The following is a 27,234-nucleotide window of genomic DNA, read 5'->3' as shown; positions in this document are numbered from 1 at the left end:
TATCTCCTCCCTCGGGCCAGCCAGAGCCACCCTCCTTCCAGCTCCTTACTGGAAACTGTGTCCAGCTGCTGCTCCCTTGCAGGGACTTATTAGGAGGTGGTCTTGAAACCCCAACTCTTTAAACAACCTACATTTGCTTGCATTTGCACAGTAGGGAGGATTTTCAAGCAAGAGAAGGGGGACTTTTTGAACAGGTATTTCCAGACAAAGTCCCTTTGACTGCCCAGTTTCTCTCAGTGCCCGTGCGCTGAATCATAGCGTGTCCAGGTTACCCGTGCTCGTGGCACGTGGATGTCTGAACTGCACAGCTTGCGAGCAGGCGGCATCTGAGACTCTTATCAGAGGTATGACGTGACAATAAGATTGACAGTAGTTTGGATCCTGTTATGCCAGGGTAGAGTCTCATGGAAGCCTAGGGAGCCCTAAGTGCTCTATATTAAGGGATTTATTTCTCAAGCGGGGAAAAGCCTCAGTTCATTTTGGCTAAATAAGTTGAAAACTAAATTAGTTAAGCGTAGGCCAAGCAAATTGTTGTATCTTACTTTGCCCCCACTGAATCAAAATAAGGTGTCATGTTTTTTTTCAGAATAATTTTTTTTCCTCAGTCTGAAGCGTGGTTGCATGTTACAGACATCAGACTTCAGTTTCACGTCACCTCCACGCAACAACGAATACGATTTGGAGCGTGGCTTTAAGACGGCTGCATCGTGGACTGGTGTATATTCAGCACTGCTGATTACTAGAAGTATTATTCTTTTTGTGATGCTGCTCAGAGGAAGCAGTGATAGGGGGTCTTTGTGCAGAGTGACATTCAAATGCTTAACAATATGATATTTTTCTCCTTGGATCTTACAGCCCAAGTACAAGCCACGTTATTTTCCCATGCTTTACAAGCTGTGTGACGCAAGACAGAGAAGTCTGTGTATGTCGCAAGTGCAAGCACCAATGTCAGGCAGTCCCACTTACTTCCCTCACTTCCCCTTCCCTTGATACAGAGCATATGTCTCATTGTGGCACCAAGCACATGAAAACTGAGGGGAAATAGCCTATTATTTTAGGAGGTGCAGGACCAAGCACCTGGAACAGTGAAATACTTGGAAAGCACGTCTGTAAATGTTTTAGGCTGTAATGTATTAAACAATTAAGAGGTGTTGGTATTTCTGTGCTCGAGGGCATTTAAAACAGGGAAGTCCCCTTTAAAGGCACCAGAGCGGAATGTGTATGGTCATGCTCTTTAAGAGAAAAACTACTTCTTTTTTTTTTCCCCCCTTTCAGCAAAAAGTCCAAGTTTCAGCTGACTTGCTCTTTCAGCAGAGGAAATTAAGCCAGATTATTTTAATGCTGTTTTAAACAGCTAACTCCTCAAAAAAAGAAAAAAATAGAATTAGTTACCTTGAAAGCTGTACTCAGGTAATTTAGAAAATAGTTTTCTAATAACCTTAATGCATTGCTTGTATACCCAGGACTGTCAGCACTACAGGTTACTACACGTTAATCAGTAAATTGCTGATACCAGCTACAACCAACCCTTATGGAATCCAGCGTCTCTTACGTCTTTGCTTCTGTTTTCCTGACAACAATAAATCAGTGTCTGTGCAATATCAAATTAGTATGAAAGAATAAGAACTTAATACTGACAATTCTTAGCTGAGCACACAATCAAAATTAAGTGTAGTTAATGAGCACTCAGTTAATTCTTAGAAAGCTCTTCTTAGTGCGCTTTAAAGTATGCGAAAGTGAAATGCAAGTTCTTTTAGACAGGTAGACAGAAAGACGTGCTCACACACACAAGCCCCACGCATATGTAGTCTACATTTACAGATATGCATATAGATAAATTCCAAACAGACAAGCTCTAGGAAACTTTATAAGAGAAACAAGAAGAAAATTACCTACTGGTCTCTGTAACGCCAACAAGTGCACAAATTCTCTGGAAAAACTTTAGAATTGTCTATTCTAATATTCTGAAAGAGTATGTTAGCAATCATTTTCACCAAAATATTATTTCTGACCAAAAAAAAGAATGACTTAATAGAACCTAAAAATTATTAACAGTGGAAAATGCCTGCTTCGAGTTGCTTGTAAGAAAACAAATGCAGGAATTAGCAACTTCTGTGCAGTTTTAGCTCCGAAGTGATTATGGCAGGCTTTTGCTTTAATCACTTATCTCAGGGCAGCCCATCAGATTAACAAGAAAAAAGTATTAAAACTTAGTGAGTTACTGGAATCTTCTGGAACTGAAAACTATACAGATGGTCTGCAACATATTTGTATAGAAGATGCCCAATTGTTGATGGGTTTCCAACTATTATAGTAGCATAGTAAGAAGGCAGATACTGGGCAGTGAGCACTGAGCAACTGTTGTCACTGAGCCTTCCCCTCTTGGCTGCATCCCCACTCGCCCAACGAGCAGTTTTGGTCTCCCAGAGCAGAGACAAAGGTTGCTTTGGAGAAGCCGGGAAGCCTAAGAACACCATGTAGATTTAGGACTGGATAGGAGGTATTGTGCGGAGGCCATGCCCATTACTCATCCGCTGGCAACGGGCTCTCTTCCTTTTGTCTGGAAAGACGGTAAACTTTCAATGCCATCTGAAAACAGAAGGCCTTTCACGGAGCGCAAGAACTCTGCCATCTCAATCATGTGAAAATATTGTAAACACTTTCCCAGCCCCCATTCAGCTGTCTGAAAAGCAGAGCTAGAAAACACCAAACAAAACAGGAAGGAAAGAAAAGGGTGTGCGTTGCGCACTTCGTTTTAATTTATATTTTTACTCTGAATAGGAATTTTGCTTGGAATTTTCTTTTTTTTCCTTAATGTTAGTGAACAGGGTTAAGTAGCTATTATGGAGAAAAGGCAGTTAAAAGCCTATTCTATGTTTTATTTGGAGGGGGGGGAAAAAAAAAAAAGCCCAGTGCCCGGTAGTTTCTCTCCATCAGAGCTTCTCTCAAATTTCCTTACAGCCTCTGCAGGAACAGATTTCAAATGTGCTACGGGACATGGATTTCTCTTTCAGTGCTCAGGTTGACCCACCCCTAGGAACATTTCCCAGGAGGGTCTTCCCTCCAAACATTTAAACAACACGAGTGTTGTATTACTGACATACCTTAACATGTACAATAACATATATAGAGTGGGAAGTCGTTCACAAAGACGACTATATTCAGAGAATACCTGCATGTGTGTGTACGATATGTTTACATGTCTATCAAACATACAACATACGCAAAAGCATACATGTTGTTTGCACAAAATTCTTAAACTTGTCATTTTGCCTGATGATACCTTCTATATAGGTTGTGCTGGTGCAATAGACCATTAACTCTGGACATTTGTTTTTACAGGTGATTCCAGTGCATCATGTCATTACGTAGAAGCGACATGGTTCTTTGCTGAACAAGATGTACTCATTCTCCTGAAGTCAGTGACTACCTGAATTTTCAAACTTCAGCTACTCAAAACTTCGAACCACAGTAACACATTAGTGCCCAGATTCTTCACTATTTGAAGTACGAGGTTTTGATTTAAGTTGGTCAACTTAACACTGGAGAAGGGCAAAGAAACGTAACTATGCTGGCAGCGCGCAGGAAATAGACTTTATTCCCTTGTGTAGAAATCTTGCTCTAGAACAAGATTTCTGGTCTTGTTCTGATTTTCTGGATCAGAACTGGTCTGATCCAATTCTGAACAGAGCGGGAGGAGGTATCACAGGTAAGCCTGGAAATATTCCTGTTCCCTCAGAGGCAAACCCTCTGCTCCTGACCTAGGAAAGGGCCAGCTGTCATCAGTGACTTCCAGAGGGATGTACCACTGCTATCTTGGAGGGTATTTGTTATGAGTATTCAACAAATGGTGTGCGCTGACGGAAGTCAGTTCACAACAGACCAGTGAGAACCGACTGCTATAGGTGCACATCATATAGAGGGGAGATTCTTCCACCTGATTCCTCCTCACTATGTTGTGGCTGCAGACAGTTTACTGACTGTAAAAGAGTCTTTGTTATTTAAGCAGAGGGATGTGAGTTTGTAGACCAGTTTTGCTATCTAGGTAAAGAGCAAATGTAAAAATGCAAAACAAGTGATGCATGAGCACCCGTGTACATTCAAGCACATTCCATGCTCTGTTCCCCACCAGGCATAGCCAACTGGGCTGTCCCTTGATGTCCTTTTGCATACAGGAGTCCATGTGCACAAGAAGCGGGTAGATCTGGGAGTTCACTGTGCTCTTGGATGTTCCTCAGACCTCTCTTAAGGTTGATTTTGGTACGCTCACTTGGCATCTTAGGACTTTCTGCTCTGGATTCTGCCCTACAAGAGAAAAGACTATGCCTTTCTCTGTACTAGAGATGCACTCCTTTATGCTGGTGAAACCAGCAGCTACTCAGTAAGTTGACGTTCCTGTTCCTGATTTAAGTAGAATTCAAGGACCATAATGCACAACAATGCATGAGAAGTTATTACCAAGTAGTGCCAGATGTGGCACATTGGGAGGGCAGGTTCTCCTTACCACCTCTCAGTATACACATTGTTAAATAGGCCATACTGATGCACAGTTTTAGAAGTTCAGCACTTGAATTCCATACCCCCCAAAATAAGCATATATTAGTACACTCAGATAGTCACTTAGCCTTTCTATACACACACAGTGAAAATACACAATCATAGGTTAGAGAACAAGGAAAAGTATTTGCCAATAACTGAAGTAGGGGCTGATAAACTGACTGATGCTTTAAATTCACAAATGCATTCCTCGGGACTGCCTTGCACATGCTATCTCAATACTTCCCTCCTCCCCTCTCCATTTTATAAAAAGAAGCTGCAATAAATTAGAATTTTATGAGACTCCAAATAAAAACCTTCACTAAAATTGAAAACAAGACATGGATGTAGAAGCATATGGAAGGTTTATGAGAGCAGAGGAAAAAAAAAAATGCTCCCAAGGCCATAAAAAACCTGTCCCACTCTTTCTTGATCTTTACAAACCAAAAATTACAAGACAGATGAAGTAGTTTGCTGTACAATACAGTACCGGTACATCTTCCAGAAAAGAGACATTACAGTTTTCTTACTCATTCCTCTGATGCAAGGCAGCCTAACAAGAACTACTTTTAAGATCCATTTTCTGACTTTCTTTATAAAATACTTCAAAGTTATACATGGAAATGAGATACCTTTCTGCTTTGATCCTTAGTGTAAGGGTAACCAAGCAGAAGTGGCTTCCTGGCTTTTCATATCGTTTTCTTCGGAACTAAACACTGGGCCCTCTGAATTCTGTAACTAGCATTTTAAGCGTTTTATGGGATAAAGACAGTTTTGTTTAATTTATATTTTCATCTTTGTTCCAAACCTCAAAGTGATTAATTCTGATCACTGTATACACAGTTTTACTTCAATTTTTTTCCCCCACTATTTCTCCCATCCTCACCACTCCCCCATTCCAGAATGGTGTGGGTAGGGATTTTGTTTAGCTAAATGATAGAGTGGCTATTAAGGATTGTTTTGCTTTGTTTTTAAATACAATACTCCACATTCCAGACATTTCTACCAGACACAGTGGTTTGGAACTGAAGAACACTGCAAGCGATGAAATTTGGGTCTGGCTCTAAACTACTGCAAAATACTTGAAGAAATTTTAGATTTTTCCTCTCTAAGATGACCCAAACTTGGGGGCTAAGCTATGGGGATATTTCTTTGACATCTTAGGTTAGAAGTGATAATCCCGTAGTACGTTCTGTTCTATGAGAATAAATAGAGGTTCTGTGCTCAGTGCCCAAATAAGGCCTATGAACTGTTAATTTCCATTTATAGAGGACACAAATGATACCAACAAGTGACAGACAATATTATATTGGCTTAGAAGTATACTGATTTTACATTCCTGCTAAACTGATCAGTTGTGAAATGGTTAATAGTGGTAGCCATTAAGTTATCCTTGCTTCTGATACCCAGTTAAAAATGAATTCAAAGTGTGTGCAACGGGTGGCAAGGATTGCTCATCAGGCCCCATCCCTCAGCTGCCAAAGGCAAACAAATCCTGAAAAGAAGGTGAGAAAACAAAGGTGAAGACATCCCATATCAGAGTGGGGGAAGTGTATTTACAGAACAGAAATGCTCATGGTCTGGGGAGGTGGCATTCCTACAGAGAAGTTGCTACAAAGGCTCTGTGCTCATAAGATTCACTCCAGCTTGGAAACAAGAACGTACATAAACAACACAGAGAGAAACAGGTAAAGGACCTGGGGTTTTGCACCTTCCTTTAGATATAATCTTGCTGAAACTCAGGACACCTCTCCTGAGAGGGCTATGACTTAACCAAACACCATGGAAATGTCATTCTTCCAAAGGAAAAACAAACACAAACAAAAAATATTGTGACACATGATTCACTAAGACCCCTTGTTTGCATGGTGTCTTACAGAAGTTGAGAAGAATGAATATTCCTGGGTCTTCTATCATGAGATAGAACAGTGAAGAGAAAAGAGCTATTCAGACCTTGAACAGGATTGTGACTGACTTCTATTTTATTAGAGTTTTGAATATCCCTCGATTCCTTCTCTTTTCCTATTTTGGCCCAAATCCCTGGTTCCATGTGTGCAGTCCCAGTGACTTATTCAAGACATTCTCCTCAGGTGTCTGTAGAGATGGTGGAACATTACAGTTTTCAGGTATTGAATAAGGTATTCATAATTATTCAAAGATGGGCCATCTGAAAAACTCAGCTGTTGAACAAATATGAACTCTTCACACCTCTCTTTATGCCATAAAGGATGAACTTAAACAGGTTAGCAGGTTAATATTCTACAGGAATTCACTTTAGTTTGATGTTAGGGATTTGAAAGTAATGATAAAAAGTTTATTTTCATTTCATTTATTACAGTAGCTGTAACAAGTTCAGTGTATTCATAATAGATATTTTTTCACCTTAATTATTTTGCCACATGAAATACTCATACCTAAATACTGTCACAATGAAGAGCACTATAGAGAAGGTCAAGCAGGCCTGTGGTCTCTTAAGGTCTTCTGGATCACAATCCCAAGCAAAGATAGGAATCCTTCTGAAGCATGGTGCCTAGACAGACTTCAAACCTTTCTACAACGGTGTTAGGTGGCAATGAGTCCCTTTCCAAGGCACACAGTTCTCCTGGGTAGGGCATAAGGGACCAGCACCCCATTCAGCTCTAAGGAGTCTCCCAAAAGGAGAATGACTAGAAGTTAATCATTGTGGACCTATTCCACAATTTCCCAAAGCAAATGTTGCCTCTCTTCCTCCTCTCCACACAGTTTGGTTGCCTGCTGCCCCAAACATCTATATTTTCCCCCCCTCTGTATGAGAGATGTAAGACAAGTCTAAACACAGCTGTCAAGTTCTAAAATCAGCATCAAAGCTCGGTAAAAGCAAGAGGGAAAAACAATATGCTTTGTTAAACAATACTGCCTCAGATCTCAAAGGGTTGTACAATGAAAGTAATACCCCCTTTGAGTTCTGTATATGGCAAGCATTACCTAACATCCTCAGTCAGAACCCCACTGTTTATGAGGTGATGAAAAAAGAATACAGCTCCCTCTTGTCAGTAGGACATCTCCACTGCCCTGCATGAAATTTTTTGTTATATTTCAGATGCATTGAATCTTCTAGACATTAGAAAAGCAAAACATGCACCGTGCACTCTGGAGCCATCATCTCTTTTGGTCAGTCCATAGGCTTGCCAAGGTCACAGAAAACACTCTTTTACATCAGAAGTCTTACCTTTAGGCTGTTTTACTCCTCCACAGGAACCTGAAAGGATTTAAACAGATTTATCAAACCAGAAATGGAAATATTTATGTTTGGAAACATTGGTATTTCTAAACATTTCTTATTTCTTTCCTTCCCCACTGATACTGATTCCCAGTCTTTGAGCCATGTGAAGTGGGTTAAAAGTTACTTCTCAGGAAAAAAAGTCTGCCTGCTAAATCACCCCCACCCCTCACACATAGTTAAAGGCTTTCTGCTGCACTACTAGTATTACTACTACCATGTATGTGTATACATAATGTGTATTTATATGTTTATGCATTTTTCCCTATACAACTCAGCATTTTTTTTTAGTTTGAGAGACATCAATTTTTATGGTTAGTATGAATCCTTATGATGATCTAATATAATCTAATTAATGTAAGCTACAGAATTCACCAGTTTGTTGACACCCTGATCCCAGTATATTTCTTTAAACTGCAATAAAGATGCAGACAGGCACCTGAAAAGCTTTTACTGGAAAGTCCATTTCTTCTCTCAGTTGAGCAGCCAGGGAGGGAAACTTAGAGCTGACATCAGAAACCCCCAGCACCTGCTCTTCAGGAGTCTGGGGTGAGCCTGGTCCTCTCCAGAGCCTCCCCAAGGCTCTTCTGGAAAGGACCCTAAGCCACTGTGGTGGCACAGAGGCAACAGGTTCAAGAAAAAAAGAAAAGTTTGTTGAATGGCACAACAAGACTTTTTTTTTTTTTTAAAAAAACACCCAAACTACCAGGCAAGTTGCCCAACTTTTGGCCCTAAAGGGTCTCTGAGTGGGCAAATCAACCTCAACATTTGCTCATGTGCAGCAGGATGGATACAGCCTGAAATGTGTTTGGTAATACTGCTGCTCTTCAGCAGGGTTAGGGTCTGCTCTTCTATCACAGCCATGTATGAAACACTTTTTGCTGCCACTCCATTTCAGTTGACACCTTACTTTTTACTCGATAACAGGGTATGGAATAATCCATACTGCAAGTGTGAGCAAGGAATGGGGAATAATCTAAATGCTGAGCTACTCTTATCATATATTCTCTGGAAATGGTTTTGCAAGGATCACAACATACAGTCCTCATTTCAGATTATAAAAGAGAGAAGAGTTTTCTCCTGCAGAAAGACTACAATCACAAGAGCATAAGCTGTGCTCTTCCTGCTAGGTTACTCACCAGGAGACAAAGGCAGCAGCCATAGTATGTTATTTAGCAATAGAGAGATGGAGACCACCACCTGCTGTTCTCCCTCTGTACAATCCTTGCTTGTTTTCCTCAAATGTACAGGAAACCTTCAGCACAAGAGGATCGGCTTATCACCTAGAATCACCTGGGCCACCCTTGCACTACATGGTCTGTTAAAGATGCAGGGGGCTGGACACGGTGATAAGGAATGAGGACACACCTGAGTTATTCAGCAATAAAGGCAGCTTGATGTTCCACTGTGAACAGGTGATTCTTCGGAAACAACAGGGGAGGAGCAAGAGACGTTCTAGGGTCCAGGCAGGAAGAATATTAGTATTTTAGCTAGTCTTCAATAAAACAAAAGTGGAAGAATAAGAGGAAAAAGATCACTTTTCTCTTGGTACAAAATAACTACTGTATGGTGCCACGTTTCAAAGTCTACCCTAGGTGAGCATCCCAGGCCATCAGCCAAACAAATATGCAATTTTTGAGTATTCCAGAAATGCATACACTTTCCTTAAAATTATTCTTTCCTTTCCATTGTGAAACCCACTCCCTCCACCACAGAGGGGCTGTGCAACTATGAGCTCCCAGGGACTGTTTCCCCATCTGTGACATCATACCACAAGCAGCTTATCTTCGCAAAATGCCTGGAGGTCCGCAGAGGAAAAAAAGAAAACATACACACCGCCCTTACCTCCTCCTCCTCCTCATGCTTGGCCAGGCTTGTAGTTCTCAGCCTGGCTTTTGCTGTTATACCCAGTTTGAGCCCAAGCAAATTCCAATCCACTCCTCTTCCTGAGGCTCCCATTTATTTAAACAGGTGGGGCCAGAATTGCTGTACTTCCCAAAGTGCTGTTGCAGCTGAACCAGCTTATAAAGCAATGCTGCTACAGGTATCAATTAAGAACATGCAATTGGGAATTTCAGGCTGCAGAGGGGCAAAAGCAACACAGCAGCCGTTTCTAGAGCTTAGGTGCTGGCAAAGTCAAAAGCAATGCTCAGCTACTCTGTAACTTTCTTAACTCAAAAGACTATTAGCTGGAATTGTTGCATAAACTTAATAACAATCTTTTTCTAATTTAAGGCTCTCCCACCATTCTATTATCTGTCATTAATTTTCCATATGTTCCCCTCACCACCGCTCTTAGTCTGGGTTCGGTTTACAGAGTTGGATCAGGTTTCTTTACAAGCCAGGACATTTGCTGGCTTGCTTACTAGCTTGAGGCCAGTTATGTTTGAGTGAGGCCCAAGCAAAACAAGTGAGATTTGGTGACTTTCCAGTGGGTAGGCACCAAATCTGCATGATCCGAGGTGGTTGTTTTTTAAAAGTTTAAAATTTTTAAAGTAGAAGTTCTTTCATTATTTCAGGTTGTTTTTTTTTAAAAACAGCTGCTGGCTGATACTTGCTCAAATATTGCAGCATCCCTCGCTTACTATAAAGCATTGTTCTGTTTTCTTTACACTTAACATAAGGCAAAAGTTTCTTGGTTATCTACATTTTTAATCACAGATGGACAAACGCACTGGTATATCTGGAAAAAAGAAACTGATGAGAAGGAGATCAATGAATCATTTTGTTTCCAGTATTTGTAGTAGATAATGAAGTCTAGTGTTTGCAACTCGTTCTCTCAAAAGCATTCAGATTTCATGTGAAACCCTCCTCTAATTCAAATCCGACTTCTAGAAACATTTTCTTACACTGTCACAATCAGCGAGTCAATAAAAAATAATTAAAAGTGAAGTGTCCTTCCATCCAAGCCTTAAAAATAATATACTAAATACCTGAATAATCACTGATCCTCTAACTATATCCTGGATTATTTCATTTCTTTTTTCTCCCTGTTTTTAGCTTTATTATTCTCGGCACATCTGAAATGTATTTTAATGCTTTGGGACAAGGACTATTGTAAATTGCCAAGAATATTTGAGGGCCTTATGGAAATGCTAAAGTAGAATTTCAAAAGTAATTTGACACTGAGGGACCTCCAGACCTTTGAAAATCCCCCATTTTATACTCCCCATCGCATACGCACAGAAACTTAAGGTAGCAGAACCAGAGTACAGTCCAAACGTGAGACAAAATGAAAGTATTAGATATTGCGTTTCAGGTTTAGTCAGACACAGAGTAGCATGCTAGTAAGCAGTAGCTTGAAAGTCTCTTGAATACAAAGGCATTCTCACAAAACTATGTCTTGTCTGTCCTTAGCTGGTGCAAAGACATTCCCCTGGTTTTGCTTCATAAATTTAAGCACTGTGTTATAGATGTTGTAACAGATGGCATGTGAAAGTTATATGAATGTTGCATATAATCGTCATATTGTCCATATTGTTATTATTAGTAGCACTTATCAAGGTAACCAAGCACAAGACCCTGTAGAGCTAAGCATTTACATAAATACAGATAAATATTTTGTTCTGGACACAAGCAATGTTTAGGCCCCACAGCGCTGAAGACTGCAGCTCCTGACTGCTAGGAGTGTGCTTGCGTGCTGGCATCCAGAGTTTTGGGAAGCAGAGAACACAGACACCCCAAACAGAGGGCTGAGCAGGAGCTGCACGAATTAGCCATTAGGAAATGCGGAGGACATTGGAATTACCTTAAATTCCAAAATAAATTCCTCTCTGGAATTTAGTCGCCTATCTCAGGGCAAGAATCTCCACCCTCCTCCACTGCTATCCAAACCTCCTCCACCAAAACAGTAAGAGAAGTGGGTGCTGTCGCTGCCAGGCCTGTTTTACGCAATCACCCTACAACCTGAGCACTCCCTCAGACTGCCAGAGATTTGGGCTCAGTTCCCTCTAGGCATGAAGGGATCTGAACCTGTATTATCCAACCTGTGCTAAAAATTATCAGGCTATAGGTTATCCTGCTCTGGAAAGCTCCTCCTCTTCCTTCTAAAGCTGTTTGTTTTGGCATGCTTAGGAAATGAACCTAAGGAAATGAACCTAACTGAATATCTTATCAACTCTTTTTTTATTTTTGTCTTTCACGTTTCATCTTCTTAAAGGGACAATTTATTCACTATCTGAGGCTATTTACAAACTAACGGTAAGTACTTCCTTAAATACTGCACCATTGCCATGTCCCAAATTGCATGTGCTTCCCCACAAAGCAGATTAGAATTTGATGAAGGAAGGGTTAAATAAATAGTCCAACATAGAGAATAGAGAGGAACGACCATAGTCAACCCACTCAGGGCCTGGAAGTGTTCTGCAGAATCCAGCAGCTCATCCCACCAAACCACAGGGACATCCTTTTTCTTATGTTTGCTTTATGTTTACGACGCAGTGAGGAAGGGAAGGAGATAGGAAGACGGGGAAAGGTGGGGAAGAAAACTGAAAGACTCAGTGACAAAAGGAAGCAGATCAGATAGGGAAAGGCAGATTTGCAAGTCATTGGCAAAAATGCAGTTGTCCAGTTATTATACCCTGTGGTAGGTTGGACAGAGAGTGTAAAGGGGAGAGCCCACATACAGATCTCACTAAGAGCCCTGCAGAGATCAGAACTACTGCGGAACCACCAAGTAGCCACCAACAACCACTAAATGTGGAGCTGAAAGAGAAAACAGAAAATTAGGGGGGAAAGCTGGGAAAGAACAGTCACAGGAGTCAAGAAAGGGCAAGATTTCAAGGAGTCGATGGGGTGAACAGCATTAAGAGCAAGTGATAGGTAAAGAAAGATGAGGTTGCAGAACAGACCTGTGACTGGATCAGGAAAATCCCAGTGCGGGATTAACTACACACTACGGGTTTCTGTGCTTAGATACAAAAAGCTTTACAAACCAGATTGTTGGCAAAACTTCATGAGTCCCACACTGGAATAATTAAAATAAAAGCTGTTCACTGAAGTTATTTTTGGTGGGCATGTTTGGATCAGAGAGTGGAGTTATTGAGCACGGTATAATACATGCCAAAAGTCCTATTATGTGCCTGCCACTGTGCCCTGCCATACTTGGAAATACGTTCAAAAACTGTGGTAGAGAGTCCTTATTGGCTTCACACTTGAAGGACAAACCAGTGCTACACATTTCAGTTGGAGGTCGTAGCGCTGGTCCTGAGCCATTTCTCCCAGAGGCAGGGGCCCCCTCGGTTGAGTCCAGGCAGGGAGAGGTTCACTCTGTGGCAGACCTCGGAGTGGGCAGGGGACTACTCTAAACCAGGTATTCCTACTAAAAATTCATACATATATATTCTAGAGTGACTGGGGCGTAAAAGTCAACGAAAGGTTATACCATGCGGTGACCTTCCTATGTGATGAAATGGGGTGCTCGTACCAAAGGTACCTTTCACAGCTGAAACGGACTGCAAACCAGGTAGTAAAGCATTAAGACCCATTAGAAAAATGTCATCTCACTCAGGTATAACATTTTTGTTTTCTTGCAGTGGAATTCCTCAAAGAACCCTGCAGAGAAGCTGGGTGCTTTTCTGAATGTTCCCTCACCACAGGCTTTTTTCCCTGAAAAACCACATAGTACGAAAGTTGCTGTAAATGGAGACAAACAGAATACAAAACAAGTTCTGAAACAACAAGTGTGAGCCAGAAATTTCAGAGGAGGAGACAGAAGGCACCTTTTGATTAAGGATATATCAGGCCCAGAGCCTATCATTGCTTGTATGGAAAACTGGTAGACATCTAACCAAACTCAAACTTCTTTAAACCCAAACACTAGGTATATGGCTTGAAGTGGCTGAAGCAACCTTGAAGCACTGCAACAAACAACTGTCACTATCAATCTGCCAGGGACCATCGCCTCCTGGGAACAGAAAAGCAGAGCACATACCCAATTTGTTAACTGTTCTCCTAGTGAATCCATACCCACAGTACAACACTGCTTCTCCCCTGCAGTAGACCTATGCCAGCAACTTTTTCCTGAAGAATGTCTCCTTCCTTCAGCACAACAGCTCCTAATGACTCACAACAGGGCAAATTGCCTTCCTTTTCTCCGAAGGTTATTTTTTCCTCAACGCTGGACAATGCAGGTTGACCCTTCTTGCCGTTATGCAAATACAGCCTCCAGACAATAACTTTCCAAATCAGGCTTTTACTGAAAAAGAAAAGAAAACAATCTGAGAAGGTCTTTAAAAAGGAAAGAGCAGAGATACATATATTTATTTGTTGTTGGTTTGTTTTTTTTTTTTGAGTGGCTGGTTGTAATTTGTCAAATTCTTATTTAAGCAGCTTAGATTTTCTTAGTGTTTAACTCAGCCATGAAAGTGTTAACTAGCATATATGTGAGGCCTGAGACCAGGTTCTTGTGAACTGTTGTATTTCTGTCATCTGAAAGTTAAACACTGGGTTAGGAAAATCCAAATGGTGGCTTCATCCTTAGAATGACAGCAGAAAGAAAAATATTTGCACTTTTTCCCCTCTAAGGAGAGGATTGGAAAGGAGCAGTTCTCTCAAGACACTCTTTTATTCTCTTGACAGCAAGAGCTGGACTGCTGAGACTGTCTCCAGTCACACGTTACTAATACCCCAGCTTCTCCTGTCTGGAGCCCATACTGCAAATACTGTTCTTCCCAGAAATCACAATGTTCATTGGCTTTATTTTGTGGACACCAGACTCCCTCTGTTCCGTACCCCTACAAAAGCGCAGGCATCTTCTGTTCAACGGGTCCTCAGAAGCTAAAAAGTGAAGTTGTCAGAGCTGGGATTTGTCCAGAGTTTGCAGAGCCAAAGTCTTCCTCCAGCTGCACCTATATAGCTCTGTTACACCCTCCGTTGTCATGGATGTTATTTTGTACATCAGAAAAAATTATCATCTCAATAAACTCTACTGATCTTTTTTTTTTGTTCAACATCTGAATCTGAGACTTCTGGGGTCAATTATGACTTCCTAAATACGCAGCCTGGATTCAGACAAACTGTTTTCTCTGACACTGCTTCTCACTATTTTTAAAAAATAGATAAACATCTATAAATAGAACCACATTGCTCTCTTTCAAATCTTACCTTGAAATGCTCCCTTTCTGCAATACCCATTTAAAACCTTAACTGCAGTGCGATTACTGCTGCACTTAGGCTGTGCTGATCAATATCACTGCGTTTGTACTCCCTCCTCTTGTCTGTCTCCATCTCCTGACTGTTGTATGTTTAGACTGTGAGCTCTTTAGCTCTTTAGTGCAGAGATTGTTTTTAAGTTCTCAGTTTGGACAGGAACTAGCACCATCAACCTAAGCACTAAGCTAATATAAGGATCAACAGGGAAGACAGCTTTGCTTTGTTTATGAACGACTGGTCTCTTCATGACATGCTGGAGTTCATTGTGCACAGATAGGAAGAATATATTTATACAAGAGACATTAGACATCAATCTGAATTTTAATCTACAATGTTCAAAATCAGAAATTATTGTGAATACTTCGACCTCTTGCTAAAATTTGGGACATCTTAAGAATAATCTTCTTTAAATGCTTTTGACATAATGTATGCCATAAATACCACTTCCAAATAAATCTTTTTGATTTCTCTCTTCTCGACTTCTTCTGCCTGGAAAGAAGTATTGATTTTGAAAGCTTCAGGGGCCCCAGACTCAGGGCCAGATTCTGTTCTCCTTAGCAGGTCTGTAACACCACAGCAAGTCCACTGACCAAAGCTGAGCTCCAGGGAGGGAAAACAGTATTTAACACTTTTATTGGTCCTATGCTTTGTTATATTCTCACCTCCCTCCACAACCTCTTTAAAACACAACCCCAAAATACCTAGCAGTATCTGCTATCCTGTGCATTGTGAACAGCTGACGCCTACATCGGCTCATGAGCAGCATGGAGCCATGTGGGACCACCCATGCTGATCAGGGGCTCCCTCATGCTACCAAAGGGCTGTCAACAGAAATGGCACAGCAGCTCAGATACTGGGCCTGTCTGACTTGGTAAAGTTGCCAGAGACAGACTCTCTGCTGCCTTATTTATTTTCATGCTGCAGAAATATGAGTTACTGTGGTAAAAGTTTCCATCGAGTGGGAGATTCCCAAGCTGGGTCTTCGGAGGTTTTCACTTCTTGCTAACAGGGCCTGGGTGCAGTTTACACAGACTGGCTGATGGGCTCCCACACTGAAACCAGTCAGCCAGTTTGCACAAGTCTCTCATTCTAAAATATGTGTAATTTATTAGAGCTGATAGAGAGGATAAGAATCAACTGTCTGTTTCCCAGTTAATAAAAAACATACAATGAGAGCAGAGCTCTGCCAGCATATCTTGTTTACCCAAAAACGTTTGGCATTAAATGTGAAATCGGAAATGAACTCATTATCTGATTATTTTCATTTTGAAGAATTAACTGCTTTGGGGGAAAGGCTTGTCTTAAACAGTCCCCTCGTATGGATGACTAATTGCAAATACATATCTCTGAAGAATACAGCAAATGCTCGTGACTCCCCGGGTAGGACGTAGCACTATCAATTTGGACAAGAACATTAGGAATATCCTCTCACGTGACTTATTTCAAAACAGAAGGAAATCCATTTAAGCTAGCAGCATCATGCCCATACAGGTGAAAAGAGTTTCAAAAAAGGCCATGCTCTGTAATTCTTATCCAGGCAATACGGATAAGAAGTGCTTAACAATTACTTGTAGTGGATTTGCCCCTTCTCCTCTTAAAAGATAATTATATAGCAGTATGGATAGTTATAACTTTCTGGATGTAAAACTATGTTGAAAACAGGATCCCTCAGTGGTATAAATGAGTGTACCTCAGTGAAAATTAAGAAAATGGAATCAGATACCCATTCAGAGCTAATAATGTTTTAGGAAAACTTCCCATTCTAGCACCAAACCCAGGTCACTCTGGATTAAGAGAGAACTGCATTCAAGACAGCCCATTGGGCTGCATCCTTGTTTGTCTCCTGCTGCTTCTTTGCTCCATTCTCATAAGTTTGATCTCAGCTTTCAGTGTTTTCTGATTAGCCCTCTCTGTAGCTGACTCAACAGCTGCTGTTCCTTCTAGGGTTGCTGAGTGCCTCCTCTGTACTCAAATGCTGCTTTCTTTTCCTATTGGGGCCTAGAGTGACTTTCAAAAAAGGGTACTGTGGAGCCCTCCACGGTGTGTCAGCACAGCGCAAGTTAAACAAGTGTTTCCTCCACTGAACATCTGGCTCTTCCTTTTTTACTCCAGCTGAAGTACCCCCATCCTCACATGCCCTGTGAACCTATCTGCGATATCACAGCGTGCATGGCTTAAACTTCCCCTTCCTCTTAGCTACATTTGAATTTTGTTGGGTTTTTTTTTTGGCTGGCCCAGCAATCCAGAGCCAAAAGTACATTGAGTGGTGTTCAGGAAGGCATCAAACATCCCAGGATGATTGTGGGCTGCCCAGCAAGCCAACACACTGCTTCGCAGGCTTCCTGCAGCCCACAGACTGTGTGTAGCACAGGCAGGGATAGCCCAAATGCCCTCCTTCCAACTCAGCCAGTACAGAGAGCAGGTATCCAACAATTAGTCAGCTGAATCACTACACACTTGGTCCCTATCACTCAGTTCAGATCTCTTTACAGAGCAGATCCAGTTGGGAATGAGAAGTTACCCTGTCTGGGTGAATAGCATTAGGGTCCCCAAAATGCTGCAACTACCATTTGTGACTCTTCCTTAGTCCAAGTTCTCCCTTAGTTAGGGTGGACGGGGAGAAACCAACTCCCCAGAGCATGCCTTTAAACTTCTTAAGTAATTTTAAAGGACAGAGCCCATCAACTGCAATATTTACTCTCTGTGACCATGTAAGAATGACACAGTATTTTGCAGGAAAATGCACAAATACAGGTAGAATTCTAGGGGAAAAAAAGTATCATTGAAAGAACATTATGAAAAAAACCCTGAAAACATTACATTCCCACCAGCAAAGATACACATTCCCAGCCTAATGCTGATGTGACAATTTCCATGTACTCTTGTTTCTTCTCTTTCACGTAGCAGTGCACACACCAGTGCTTGCCTTCTCTCCAACAGCTGGTCTAAGGCAGTGAAGGGTCACCAGTACTGTTCTGTTTCAGTTCCTGGAGGCTCCCTGCTCTGGCAAAATGCCATACTTCCTGAGCAACTCTGTCTTGCCCCAGAAGCTGAAGAAATATTCCCTATTTGAACTGTTAAACTTTCATTTCCTATCTGATGTTCTCTCAGCATGAACAGCATTTTAGAGTCTATTTCGGTGTTTGCTCTGTTTTCTTCAAATCTCTGAAAGATCCTATTTTGGACTGAAAGGTACAATTGAGCGTGAAGTTTGTGAGTTCTTTGGTATGGCAAATGTAAGCTTTTAAAACAAAGTATTTGAGGTTTTCTTTCCATTAAACTATAGAAAGTAATTAACCAGGAAGTGTAAACAGTTAGCAAATGTGAACACAACAGAATAGGCTGTTTGACTCTCTTTTCATTTCAAATGAAATGGAAAAGAGGAGGAGTAGTAACTTTCTCAAAGGAATTTGTCACATGTGTTGTTTGCGCATATTTTTCACATCTTGTTCTTTCACAGCCTATTAGACGCTGGAGTTCAAGCTGCATTCTTCAACTTCCTTCTGTAATCCAGACCAAACTGTGTCACCCATAGCTATGTTTTTATCTCCATTAAATACTAAGGTTTTCACTGGGTTTTTTTAATTATTATTAATATGGTGTCTAAAATAATTTCTAAAAAGTTGAAAGTTACATCTGCTCCCCACGTTAGTGAAAACGTACAATGATGCTGGTTTCCATCACTCTTGACTGTTATTGACACCTTTCAACACTTGTAACAGTGCTAAGGGTTTATCTCATTAAAGAAGTGCAGTCAAAAAAAAAAAGACAATCACCTCATGACCATCGCCATTGCTGATTAAAGAAAGCAGCTTGTTGATCAATGTTCATGCACAGAGAAGAGCAAACTTGTCCTAATATTTCCCTGGACACAACATCACCTGGAGTCTTTTCCTACAGTTTCTGCTTTTGAAATTATTTCTCTCAAATTCATTTGCTTTAATCCAATTTTGGGTTGGGAGAGAGATTGCTACTTTGAGATGGTCCTGTCACCTGCTCCCTTCACCGACGGAGAACATGCAACGGAAGACCCAGCGTGGCTTCTGCCAGCGTTAACCAAAGACCTCTAGTTAACTTCAGCCCTCAGCAAACCAGTTCATTTATTTCTAACACACCGTACTGTGTCACGTAAGCATATGTAGTGCAAGACCATTTCCTTCCCTTGCCTAGCCCTGTAGCTGAATGGGTGGGGATGTAAACAGCAGGTGGGAGGAGGCTATGGTCTTCCTGAGGAATAACTGGTTGATCGGCCTTACAGCAGCTACCATAAAAGACACTAGGCAGATATACAGCCAACCACAGGGAATTAGGGACTCACTAATTGGTGAGTTTTAGCTGTAATGTAAAAATTTAGTTTGGAGTGTTGAATGAAGCTATATTGAGCTGAAGTCTCTACACTATGTGTGTATTTTCATCTGTAAGTCTTGTATGTTTTTCAAATGGCTTCAGCTTGTCCTAAATGGTACTGCTACCTATCAATCAAGGCTTTCTCTTACTCCCTTTCAAACTCATATAAGATTAACATGAGAGGGAAAGGCAGAAATGAGAAGTTAACATTGTCTTTGGGAAGGGATCTACAGATCTAGCAGTTCAACAAGCTGCGCACCCATTACTGTTTCAGTCTGTCTTCAAGGAGTAATGAAGAGGAAAGGTAACAACTGTCAGTCCTCTCTGTTAAAGACTGATTTATTCGCAGCACACTGTGTTATCGGCTTTGTTTTTCATGATTTCGTGATTCTCAAATACTGCATTTTGTTTTCCTGATAAAAATACGCTCAAGAGTATTGTTTGTTAGCACCTGGCATATTCAGTGGACAGATTCCAAATATACTTGTGTACGGGAGTGGTTTTGTTTGTTGTACTTTTGGGATAGGGATAATTGTATGAATCAGCTTTTCCATCAATAGAATTTCCCACATCTTCTGGAACCACTCAGTAAGTGCGGGTACATGGGTTGATTTCCACACTGCTGCTATTGTTGTTCAGGTTTTCTGTGATTCTGTATACTCACAACTGAATGTCACATGCCCAGAGAAGGATGGGAAGACATTGAAACAGAGATCAGGCACACATGCCATCTCTCACAAAATTTTTCAATTTTTTCAGTTGATTTTTTCTCTGTCATGTTGCATGCTGAGGTGTGCCATTGACTTTTTTTTGCACATAGGGTATTGTCTGGTCTTAGTTAACCAGCTCCCTAGTGACTCAGGTTTATTCAAAATATAAAGCAGACACTACTATGATAGCCAAATACATTGTCTCAGAGAAGTAGCAAATTAACAGATCCCATTTGTCTTCAGGTTAATTTGGAAGATGAGGATATGTAACAGAAAACACATCAAGTCCTATTGCAGGCTCTTGGGAAAGTTATGTTACGTTAACCCAACCCCATCTGCAGCTCTGGAACTTGAGAGCAGCCGCAGAAATGGCCAAGTAGCTTCCAGCTGAGTAAGCACACATTTTATACAGCAGCTTGTTTTAATAAAGCATTGTTCTCTGTTATATTGAGGGTCCAAGCACTGTAAGCAGCACAAAATCAAAAAAGCCTATGGAAAGTTTAAGACTCAAGCAGAAGAATCATATTTATTACTGTCAGAATTTACCAACAGTGCCTGCAAAGGCACTTAAAATGGAAATCTGTATGTCTCATGTTGAAGCATCACAAATGAAGCAAAATACCAAGCAACTTTTCAGGCTAAAAGACCTGCTCATTCCACCCCCTAGCCCATCTCTGAGGATAGTACTAAATAGTGAATGAATTCAGACTACTGCTGAGGTGCAAGGTTAAGGACATATGAAAAAGATGTGATTTAAGATGAGTACCATTATTTTATGACACTTGAGTGCCCTATGCTTTTCAGAGCAGTAAAGGGCATGTAGCTTCTTCTCAAAAGAGATTATAATCCATATTTGCAGATGATTAAATAACTGTAAATGGAAGTGAAGGGAAAAAAAAGGTAGGGTTAACATGAATACAGAAAATTGTTAATTAAGAGAAAAGCCCATACACAGGGCAAATTAATAATTTCTTCTGTATTTCCATAAGAAACATAAATGAAAAGTTGAAAAAAACAACTTCAGAAAATCTGCTGAAAAATATCCACATGCAGGGAAGATTGCAACCATATGAGATGTGGGCATTGCCGTAAGTCAAGGACGCTTCTGAACACATGTAATGGCTATTCTCATTAGCCTTGATGAGATGAAGTGTATCAGAGAAGTTTGCATTAGCAGTCCTAGCACAGTGGCATGTGTGTCGCACAGATGAGAGCTGTCATAAGATGAAGTTCAGTTTTGTGAAAGTCATGTTTTGTAAACCCTCTTAGCATTAGACCAAATGATAGCGGGCTCCAGCCCAGGTGGCTGGCTGCAGTGGTATGGACACATTTAAAAAATTGGCTTAGCCTGTACGTCACATGTTCATTTTTCCATTTTCCACGTCCTTGTGCTACAGGACATAGGAGGTTGATACCCTCAGCCCTTTTTGGTACCATCCAGTCTGAATTTACAGCTGCAGTAGACCAATCCACTTGATGCCTTGTTTCCAAGACACGCTGTCTCTATCTGTCCATGTTTCTGTTTAAATAGCAAAAGCTTTGCATGGATCTTTGTATACTGGTAATTCTTAACATTTTTAAGCCTACCTGCCTCTATTTGCCCCCAAGTGAACTACAGAAATGACAGTGTGACTCTTCTGCAGAAAGCCGCACAGAGATGCGAGATACGCTGACTTCAAGAGATACTTCTACCAAAGCGCAGTCTTTGACAAAGTGTTGCCGCTCGCACTGTATCGCAATGACTGTTCCTCTCATTGATGCCTTAAAGCATTTGGGTTCCCATGCCAGATATGAAAATGAATAACCATTATTTCTTCTGCAGGGTAGCTGCAATGCTAGAATGGCATAAATACTATATTGTAGCCATCCTAGCCCAAACTGGGGCCTCCCGTCAGATTTTATGAACAGAAGAGGGTTGGGTCTGGCTGATAATTTGGGAAGGAGATGAGAGGGGAAACCCCCAGCACGGCAGGAACTGGTGCTAGTGAAACAATAGCTGGAACTCTGAATCATTGCTGAAGCAACGTCCAAACATGAGCATCAGAGGACAGACTGTACTGCAGAAAGAGCCAGCTTCTGGATAAGTTGCACACAAGGAGACCTAAAAAATGTTTAATTTTGAAAAAGTTAAAAATCCCTCTACGTATTTTTCAAGAGTGAGATCAATATCCCCCAGGTGGTTTTAAATTTGGTAACTACATTTTGCCAGACTCCAGCAATTTTAATTGGATTTTAGCCTGTTCTTTGCTTTTCTGTCTTCTACAGTGGTAGAGTACTGCACCTTAAGCAGTGTTAACTAGTAATTCTCTGTATTCACTTACCATATAGCAAATGAGTGCTTTAAAAGTATTTCCTGACTTAAGCCTTACAATCTTGCAGAAAGTTTGAAAAGTCTGGTAAAGACAAGGAAACAGAGTCCAAGAGCTCTTGGATTTGTTGAAATGCCATAAAGGAATGCTCTGTTTGGGGCAGGCAGACGGTCTGATTATGTGCGTAGTATGATCACAAAGCCAGGAGGAAAGAGAGAAAAAACTGAGCTCACATGTCTGCCTAAGGCCAATCTTTTTGTTTTTCAATGCAGCTCTTGCTCTCACTACCTGAATGAAATCATACTTGGAGAGAGCGTGTCCTTTAGGTCAGAGCTGCAGTCACAAGACTGCCTTTTCTCTCTTGCCACAGAAGGTTTTGCATTTCAGGAGTTGATGAAATAATCCCTGCATAAGGTAAACAGGACTCAGTTCAGCTGAATATAATAGATTTACCCAAGATTTCAAGTGAACACTGAGAACTGCAAAGCACTTTAGGTGAAAAGCTCAGTTTCAGGGGGAGATATTATTCACTGCAGATTTTTAAGAATGAAAACACCAGCTGAGTCAAACTATTCTAAAGCCAGAATATTTTATGTATGATCAGCTTAATAAATGGAAAAATGTGTAAATCCGCTGCTTCTAGAGCATTATAAAAATGGCATTACATAGGAGATTGATTTCCAGAGCTCCCAGGGGTACGCTCTCTTTTCCTGATGCACATGCCTAAGCACCATTAACACTGTTACCAGGGGGACAATATACATGTCAGTATAAACTACATGATCAGAACCTTCTGAATTACAACTCCCTAATTAGCGTCCCTATGTCAATTATCCCATTCAGGATGTCAAATATTTCACGAGGATTAAATTTCAAAATACACAGACTCTCTGTTTGATACATAAAATCCCAAATGGCTGCTCAACATGTATCGATGTTATTATATCACATACAGCAGGTAAAAGATTAAACAGTCTTTCACATACCTCTACAATTTTAAAGCTACCATGCTTTTGATAGTATTTAATTTGGCACCACAGTTGCATCCATATATTTTTACTTGTGGGGATACTTACTGTGGAAAACAGGAGAAAAAAAAGGTTTCACGTTTTCACCCAGCATTTTCCTTTCCAAAATAGTGACAACATTGTAATTCAATACCCAAACTGAACCTCTCTGACCCCTGAATCCAAAACTGAAAGGTAGGGGAAAGAAGGAAAGGAAGAAGAAATGGGCTCTGCAATGCCAACGTCAGAGAAATCTTTGCCTCATTGCATGTTCTTCACTGCCAGGGAGTAAAGAATGTGCATGTGAGCAGCCGGGATGTAAGTGTATCCAATTGGAAGTGTTTTGGCTTTCAGATTAAATAAAGCTTCCCCTGAGAAAGCTGGCTTTCTTGATATACATTATTATTCAAGTTATAAAACAAACTTGGCCTCCGTCTATTAGAGGAAGTAGATCTCCAGGTGAGCAAAGTAACACTGGGCTGATTCAGCAGGGCAGAGGCACACACCTAAATTAAAATATCTGTGTAGTCCCCAAACTGAAGTGTTTCCAGAATGAAGATGAACCGGTGAATCAAGATCTGAATTATTTTACACCTAGGACAGCTTTAACGCTTCACAAATTGGAATCTTTTAAAGTTTAATGTTTGGTTTAACTTGTTAACCTTTCCCTTAGTTATCGCTTTTTCACTGTCACTTTTCCACAGATGTCTCGATCAAAAAGTGGTTACATAAAAACGCTCTAATGAGCAAATTTACTGACTGAAACCAGGACAAAGAATCTTAATTGACCTATTGAAGAAAATGCACAGAAAGCAACTTTTGAGTTTATAATTGTAAATATTGTGTCAGAAACTCAGCCCTCACAATGACACTTTTCTGTTTTAGATTGAAGCAAGTACTAGCAAGCCTAATCTGCTCAAATGTTGTCATTAGACCACACAATAGACTACTCTTGAGCAAGCAACAACCCAAAAATTAGTCCCAGAAATAATTAAGGAAATCGTTTAAAATATCAAAGGAAAAAGGATCATGTTTGGCTACAAAGAGGCAAAATATAGCAAATAAGTTGCCTATTACAAAGAAATATCCAGAGTCCTAACCAAGGGCTTCTCGTACTTCATTTGTGCTGTAATAGCATATGGAGTGTGCTAAAGGTAAGATATTAAAAAGAGCCAAATGTTATTAAAATACAAAGGTCTAAACTATAGAGCCTTTTAAGACATCAGGCCATCCTTGAGAAGAGGGGGGAGAAAAAAGAAAAAAGAAAACAACAGAAAAATCTGAATGAAACCAAAATGCCTAGAACAGCTTTACACATTCAGAAACTACGTTTTGCCAAGTAATCTCAAGGACATTTTCAACGTCTTGCAGTTAAGCTCCTGCCCTCGATGCTCTCTGTAAGTGGGAACTCCCACAACACCCCTGTGGGAGCTGCGAACCACTGAAGACGGGGAATCTTTTATCAGACACATGCAGAGTGAAAAGTGCAGTGTGGCTCCTCCCTGTGCTCTCATCTCAAAGCAGGCACTGAACACGACTCCAATACAAATACTACCAACAACCATTGACAACAACAAAACATTTTCCCATTAAAATGGATCCCTTTTCCAAGTTACCTTTTTCTTACATTTGCTATTTCACACCAACTCTATTAATTAAAGCTAGTATCATTTTTCACCCTGTACTATCCTTTTTAGTGGTGCCTAAATTCACTGATTCATCAGTGTATACTAGTCTTTAATAAGCCAAGGTCAATCTAATTTCCTCCTCCTGGTGCTTTCTCCCCCACAACTACTTCTTCACGTGTTTCAGCTTTACTTTGAAGTGACTTCCTTGCCTGGCATGCTAAAACCCAGAAACAGAGTGCCTATCATTATGACTACAGTTCATGCCCTGACTAGTCACAGCAGAAGGAGAATTAAACTATAATCGCCTAAACAATGTAGAATCTGTAAATCAAAACCAACCAGCTCTTTTTGGCATGTAGATCAATGAACCGGTGTAGGGGTATGAAAATCCAAGCAACTTTTCTAAGGTAAAGTCAACCTCAGCGTATGGATTTGTTCAGCTCGCATTTCTTCTCGCCGCTGCCCTTCACCCCCCACAAGCAAGTCTTCAGAAAACAGTTTTTATTGCAGCCTGAAAAACAGCAGCTTCTGCTGGACCAGAGGGCAAAATAGGCACACACAAACATAAGCTTAGAATACAGGCAGTACAGAGATTAAAAACAACCTACCTTCAGTACTACCCCACCTAGCCTTCTTGATGGTAAGGATGTTTGCATTTCTTTGCTCTAAATATAAAAACAAACAAAGGTGGCTGCTCTAATCAAAGGAGTAATAACATGTTGCCAAAAAAATTTACAATGCATCAAAACATTTATACAGACTCTAAAGTTGTTTCACTGAAGAAACACAAACTACCCATAGCCACATACAGAAAATATTCAGAGTCAGAGGAATGGAGTTGCGCCTGATGGAGTAACATAAAGTTTCTTGGCACGGAGCAATAATTTCCATAACAGAGTGCATGAGGGGTTTCTACTTGCAGAAATGAAGCCCTATCATGCTGACTGTCATCATACACACAATTTAACTGGGATAGCCCAAGTCCCACTGGAAGTCACTGATGCTTTATATTGTAAGTTACTTGAAACCTCACAGGTGTACAGCGAGCTCTCTTCCAGTAACGCAAGCGGGCCTAAATATAATCCTCCAAAGAAGTGCCCATAAGATCAAGTTGTTCCTTATCTGTCCTAATGAAAAAATGTCAAATCGAAGGCTTATGGGAAAGACTTTTGAAGTAGAATTTTTTCTCTCTAGTCCTCTTTGGTTTCTCAGCTTTGATGTCTGCCAGGTTCATCATATTTTCTGGGTTTTGTTCCTTAATGGCTGCAATTCTCCGTGAAAGGGGGAAGGTGGCAGAGACCACTCTGCTGACCACATACACCTAATATGTGCTTCCTCTTAGTGACATTTCTGAAGTGGAAAGTTAACAACTATCGTAAACAAAAAATCTGTAATCCTAACTCCTCCTTCCACTCAATTTTTCATGCCAATGTGGACCAGTGTGGAAAGAGAGGGCCTCCGGAGTATCGGCTTTAGTAGATGGGGACATGCAGGATAGTGTGAAACAGTTGGAAGTCCAGGTTTAAACATGTAACCTGAAACACTGGAAACTAGAACTCACAGCAGAGCTTAGCAACAAAATCAACAATATAGGCAGCGCATGACATGTGATCACCAAAGCAGAAGCAAGGTTGCTTAAATATAGCCTCTGTAGGTATTAGAATATTTCTGAGAAGTACACATCAAGCACGAGACAGATGCTACTAATAAGCAGAGCTTTAGACATTTATTTTTATATTTAAATATCCAGCTATATTTATCTGAAAGACTTAACCATACCATTCTTGACAGAAAGGTATGCCAGTTACTTACTGCTGTCTAGACAAAAAGATTTAAAACTGGAAAAGATAAAACCTTTGTAAGGGAACATGGAAAAGTGCTTTAAGAGTCCATGAGAAGGGCAGTATCTCTGCACTTGAGTCCCCAGAGCTCTGGCTTTAAGAGCTTTGTCTGTTGGGGAATTTAGTATATTAATTATTTCGTAAACAGTTTCCTAATGCTTGTTCTTGAACCTAAATTGTTTGGGTTTGGGGGGAGAGGTTAGTAAGTAATGAAAACTCTAGAAAGCTGGAAAAATCAATCAGTCTTACAGGCAGGAGTGATGTCTGATGATCATCTGACACTTCTGGAGTTGTGACCACGGTGTGGTGAACCACTTCAAACTAGGACATAAAGATATGAATCATCTACAGTGAGTAAGCTGTCCCACTTCCAAATTTCCTGCAAAAAAATAATAACAAATCCAGACTATCTGAACACTCACCCTAAGTGTTTGGACAGCTTTAA

General features: G+C 40.7%; 1 long non-coding RNA gene across 1 annotated transcript in view; it reads right to left on the bottom strand.

Annotated features, from left to right (window-relative positions):
• The window catches only part of LOC143158475 (uncharacterized), a 31,333-nt gene extending 5,565 nt beyond the window's left edge, over positions 1–25,768 (bottom strand). The window contains exons 1-2 of the long non-coding RNA XR_012995005.1: positions 25,557–25,768; positions 7,745–7,774 (exon numbers count right to left, since the gene is read on the bottom strand). This is a non-coding gene — a long non-coding RNA (uncharacterized LOC143158475). The remainder of the gene's footprint in view (positions 1–7,744; positions 7,775–25,556) is intronic.
• Positions 25,769–27,234: the final 1,466 nt, after the last annotated feature.

Source organism: Aptenodytes patagonicus, chromosome 3 (assembly GCF_965638725.1).
Source record: "Aptenodytes patagonicus chromosome 3, bAptPat1.pri.cur, whole genome shotgun sequence".
Classification (NCBI taxonomy): domain Eukaryota; kingdom Metazoa; phylum Chordata; class Aves; order Sphenisciformes; family Spheniscidae; genus Aptenodytes; species Aptenodytes patagonicus.
The sequence above is the reverse complement of the archived record's forward strand: the minus strand, read 5'-3'. Positions and strand labels throughout refer to the sequence as shown.